The sequence below is a fragment of the Oryx dammah genome, unplaced genomic scaffold, assembly GCF_014754425.2.
Source record: "Oryx dammah isolate SB20612 unplaced genomic scaffold, SCBI_Odam_1.1 HiC_scaffold_23, whole genome shotgun sequence".
NCBI classification, from domain to species: domain Eukaryota; kingdom Metazoa; phylum Chordata; class Mammalia; order Artiodactyla; family Bovidae; genus Oryx; species Oryx dammah.
The window spans coordinates 23,930,384-23,936,383 of record NW_024070207.1 but is presented as its reverse complement, the minus strand read 5'-3'; positions in this window follow the sequence as shown (position 1 = coordinate 23,936,383).

The following is a 6,000-nucleotide window of genomic DNA, read 5'->3' as shown; positions in this document are numbered from 1 at the left end:
CAAGCACCTATCTCTACCATCTGCCTCTGGGTGGTAGTTTTGCCCCCATTCATCCATTAAGAGCATCACCCTTTGGGAGTCTGACTATAAGCAGAGAAGGAAAGGGATGGTGTGCGCCTGATCTAACTGCTAACCTTGCTTGCCTCCAAGGATTTGTCTTCTTTGTCCCTTGCACTTGACTGGCCCTATAAAACTACTAGGAACCAGTAGCGATCCAAAGGTAGATGCCATCTTCAGAGCTTCCTTTTTTATTCTGAATCAGTGCTGACATATCCTTACTGGCTGTTATTTTCCCACCATCTGAACCATCAGCCCTGAATTTAAAAGAATATATTCTATCTATCATACCTGTCTATATATCTATCTACTTATTTTAAGATGTGCTAAACTAGAGGTACTTCTTTGGCCATCTCTTTTGCCATATTACCTCAATTCAATTCTGTTCCACAGAAAGATGTTTGGATAGGTGGATTAAGATCTGTACAGTTATCATGGAGGCAGTCTTCCAGGTAAAAAGTAAAACTGATGATAGAGAAGCTCTGCTTCTAGGTTTATATCAATTAGGCCATTGCTTAGTTGTGGTGGATGTGTTTTTACCATATTTATCGTGTCTTCAAAAATATAAAGAAGTTTGAGGCCCTGGATCAGGTAGTGTGATATAATTACTTGTACCAGCAGCATATCCTAAAGCAGACACTTTCTGGACTAGAGAATTGCAGAAAGTAGATCAAAAACTGGGTAGGAGGTGAGACTCCTTTCTTTCCAGAAGAGCGTAAGGATGGCTAGTCTGCCTAGGAAGTGTGGAGATTCAGTTTATTTGAAACTGAGCTACTTTCTTACTGAGGAGCCATAACCTTTGTCTAAGAAGGGGTCAATCATTTCTTTGATTGGAATCTAAGTCTTCCTCTTTTGGGTATATATTGGTTAGTGAACAGCTATTCAAGGTCCATCATTTTGGTTGAGGGATGAATGTCAATGAGGCTAGTAACAGAAACCCATTTCCTCTGGTCATACACCATATGTGGGATACTCAGAGTCTAAGTCATATTTCATACCACCCTGGGAAAGACTCTAGATCCCGTCAATTTCTGAGGATGCCCATTGTAAATATAAAAGTCATTCTGTAGACCAAAGGATAGAAGGAAAGAAGTGATTAAGTAGTAATACCCTGAGCTGATGCCACCCGAAGACTAAGAGTTGGGATGGTCATGGAGGGTGTTTATGGTGTTATAAAGGAAGAGTTACATAGTGAGAAAAATAGGAGAATGTGTTTTCAGCTTAGATTCAAAACCATAAGTGGCTTTTCCAGCAAAATGTATTGAAAGTGCATCTCCTATTGTCTTACCTTGAAAAACACTGATTTAAAAAAATAAGAAACTCCTACTATTCCAGAGAATATAGATGCAGAATGCTGTTTAGCCCACTAATTCTCAACCTGAATTTACTATCCTGTCCACAAAAATGAGTCTTGTCAAAAGCTCAGCCATCTTGGATAGAGGGCACACATCAGCTGATTTTCATATATCCCCTTGCCTCCCCACTGCCTCTGTTTTGGAACAATCAGATTAGACATTTACTGAAAGTATTGCAAAATCTGGGACTTCACCTGTGGCTCAGAGGTAAAGAATCTGCCTGCAATGCAGGAGATGCAGGTTCAATCCCTGGGTCGGGAAGATCCTCCAGAGGTGGAAATGGCAACTCACTCCAGGATTCTTTCCTGGAAAAAATCCCATGGACAGAGGAGCCTGGCAGGCTATAGTCCATGGTATCGCAGAGAGTAGGACATGACTGAGTGACTAAACACATACACATTGCCAATTCCAGTTAACTAATACACTAGGTAGTCAGCTGTTCACAGAACATGTTGGAAGGATGTAAAGCTTAACATAGAAATCATTTAATTTTCCATACTTAGAGCAAGTACACATGATTCCTAAGAAGCACCCTGAAGCTAGAATTGGATCTCACAGGTCAGTCAGCATGGGAAAATAACTTGGCAGATAGACAGTGATCCTTGGATCCTAGAAGGTAAATGTATACAATTCCTTAGAAAGGAGAATATGGAGATTGATATCAAAACCTGCCATAGACCCTTGTAGTTTTTTTTAATCTAAATATATGTAGTAAATAAACAAGCAGAATGTATGTGTGTGTATGTGTGTGTATTGTGTATGAATGAGTAAGTATATGGTTCTTGTTAGAGTTCAGTTCAGCTTCAGTTATTCTCAACAGATATTTTTGCTGTCTTCATAAAGCCCCAAGTTAAAGAACTCTATATACTGTTATAGGTATATAACCTGATGACCATGGTCAAGATCGTAACACCTAAAGTAAAGATAGCTGGAAATTCCCTGGTGGTCCAGTGGTTAGCACTCTCTGTTTTTCACTGCCATTGGCATGGGTTCAATACCTGGTTAGGGAACTAAGATTCTGCAAGCTGTGTGGCGTGGCCAAAATAAAATATATAAATAAAGTAAGGAAAGTTGTGTAAGCAACATGTCTTACTGTAGTGGTTTTCAAACTATATACTCTTCTAGGGAGCTGCTTAAAATATAGATCCTGGAACTTCATCCTAGGCCTATTGAATTCTGATTTCTGGGAAGCCCCTGCAATTAGCATTTTAAGAAGCTTCCCTCAAGTGGCTGTGATGCAGGTAGTCCTTAGATAACACGTTAAACAAGATCTATTTGAGGGAGTGTCACATTATATTTGCATATTTGGTCATCAGACTCAGGATTCTAGCCATAAACACTCAGAGACATCTATAGGAAAAAATACCTGCCTTCTTCAAAGTGACTGTGAAATTGAGGAAGGGAGGTCTAAAAGTGGGACTATTAAAGAAAGTATAAATATAAGAATCTTAGGTATATGTAAATGTTTAATGGCAATTATTGTGTGTAGGACGGTACTTTTTTTAAAACAAAATTATTTTTGGCTGTGTTGGCTCTTCCATGGGGTGCACAAGCTTCTCTTTCTAGTTGTGGCCCTAGAGTACATGGGCTCAGAAGTTGCTATGCTCAGGCTTAGTTGCCCTCTGTCATGTGGGATCTTAGTTCCCTGACCAGGGATGGAACCTGTGTCCCCTACATTGCAAGGCGGATTCTCAATCACTGGACCACCAAAGAAATCCCCTGGGAGGTACTTTTGAAGATGTGTATTGTTCAAGCCTGAATGAGGGAAAGATTGAACTACAGGAAGGTAAGGAAATGGAACCTCACATAGTGGGTAGGTAATACCTAGGGGTAAACTTGTGAAAAACAAATCCAAAATCCAAAAGCGGGAAAGAAAGAGAAGATACAGAAAGTGTAGGATGGCCAGAGTCAAAAAGAAGCTCAAGAGCACTGGATACAGAATATATGATGAATGCCAGAAAGTACAGCAGCCAGGGAGAATCTGAAGAGAAGCAATAGAGAGAAATGGCAGACCACTCAGGATGCTCTAGTCCTGGGGACAGGGTCCAGGAACAGTGTGGGAGCAGGGCTTTTGTCACAAGCCGGGAGGAAGAGATAGAAAGAGGACATCCTGGGAGCAGCCAGAGGGAAGCTAACCAGTTGCGTGATGAGAAGTGGTCAGGAAGTTAATGCTGTTTCAAGCTGAAGTCAAAACTCATGTCTGTTGAAGGCCAGATAACAAAGGACTTTAACTCCTTAAAGACCAAAAAGGAAATTAAAGCTTATATTGTAATCTGGGTCTGGAAGGTGGAAGTAGGGAAAATTAATTAGAAAAACTAGACTTTGTGGTCAGGGTCTAGGGACTGTTGTCACTCCCCTGTTTTATAGGGAGTATTAGCAGTGTTCTTGCCTGGAGAATCCCAGGGACAGTGGAGCCTGGTGGGCTGCTGTCTATGGGGTCACATAGAGTCAGACACGACTGAAGTGACTTAGCAGCAGCAGCAGCAGTGAATACTGGAAGGACCTACTTAGTGGTTCAACCAGTGCAAAGTTGAGCAACATTTTGTGAAAAAGTGTTAGTCGCTCCGTCATGTCCGACTCTGTGAGACCCCATGGACTATAGTCCAACAGGCTCCCCTGTCCATGATATTTCCCAGGCAAGAATACTGGAGTGAGCTGCCATTTCCTTCTCCAGGGGATCTTTCTGACAGAAGGATCAAACCTGTGTCTCTTACCTCTGCATTGGCAGGTGGGTTCTTTACCATCTGAGCCATCAAGGAAGCCTGAGCAATACTTTGCCATCACCACAAATGTAAATAACTTTTCCTCTCAATGCTTTAAATTTACTTGTGTCTGAAATAGACCAAGAGAGTTGGTCAGTAGAGAAAAAATGAGGAACCCATTAGAGGCTGTCCAGATCCATTTCATCCTATCTGCAACCCCAATAAGCTTTAAGTTAAAAAACAAGATGCTTACCCTTTAAGTCCTGAAAATAGTAAGAATATTTGCCATTTTTATTATCAAACAGTCCTCCTTAGGGGCTTCCCAGGTGGCTTAGTGGTAAAGAACCTGCCTGCCAATGATGGAGATGTGGGAGACCTCAATTCTTTGGCACTCAGCTTTCTTTATGGTCCAACTCTCACATCCAAACATGACTACTGGAAAAACCATAGCTTTGACTAGATGGACCTTTGTTGGCAAAATAATGTCTCTGCTTTTTAATAAGCTGTCTAGGTTGGTGATAGCTTTTCTTTCAAGGAGCAAGCATCTTTTAATTTCGTGGCTGCAGTCACCATCTGCAGTGATTTTGGGGCCCAAGAAAATAAATCTGTCACTGTTTCCATTGTTTCCCCATCTATTTACCATGAAATGATGGGACCAGATGCCATGATCTTAGTTTTCTGAATGTTGAATTTTAAGCCAGCTTTTTCACTCTCCTCTTTCACTTTCATCAAAAGGCTCTTTAGTTCCTCTTTGCTTTCTGCTGTAAGAGTGATGTCATCTGCATATCTGAGGTTATTGATATTTCTTCCGGCATTCTTGCTTCCAGCTTGTGCTTCATCCAGCCTGACATTTCACATGATGTACTCTGCATATAAGTTAAATAAGCAGGGTGACAATATACAGCCTTGATGTACTCCTTCCCTGATTTGGAACCAGTCTGTTGTTCCATGTCCAGTTCTAACTGTTGCTTCTTGACCTGCATACAGATTTCTCAGGAGGCAGGTCAGGTGGTCTGGTATTCCCATCTCTTTAAGAATTTTCCACAGTTTGTTGTGATCCACACAATCAAAGGCTTTAGCATAGTTAATGAAGCAGAAGTAGATGTTTTTCTGAAACTCTTTTGGTTTTTCTATTATTCAGTGGATGTTGGCAATTTGATCTCTGTTTTCTCTGCCTTTTCTAAATTCAGCTTGAACATCTGAAAATTCTCGGTTCACATACTGCTGAAGCCTTGCTTGGAGAATTTCGAGCATCACTTTGCTAGCGTGTGAGGTGAGTGCAATTGTGTGGTAGTCTGAACATTCTTTGGCATTGCCTTTCTTTGGGATTGGGATGAAAACTGACCTGTTCTAGTCCTGTGGCCACTGCTGAATTTTCCAAATTTGCTGGCATATTGCGTGCCACACTTTTTAAGGCATCATCTTTTAAGATTTGAAATAGCTCAACTGGAATTCCATCACCTCCACTAGCATTGTTTGTAGTGATGCTTCCTAAGGCCATCTTGACTTCGCATTCCAGAATGTCTGGCTCTAGGTGAGTGATCACACCATCGTGGTTATCTGGGTGGTCATGAAGATCTTTTTTGTATAGTTCTTCTGTGTGTTCTTGCCACCTCTTCTTAATCTCTTCTGCTTCTTTTAGGTCCTTACCTTTTCTGTCCTTTATTGTGCCCATCTTTGCATGAATTGTTCCCCTGGTATCTCTAATTTTCTTGAAGAGATCTCTAGTTTTTCCCATTCTATTGTTTTCCTCTATTTTTTGCATTGATCACTTAGGAAGGGTTTCTATCTCTCCTTGCTAGTCTTTGGAATTCTGCATTCAGAAGGGTATATCTTTCCTTCTCTCCTTTGCCTTTTGTTTCTCTTCTCAGCTATTTGTAAGGCCT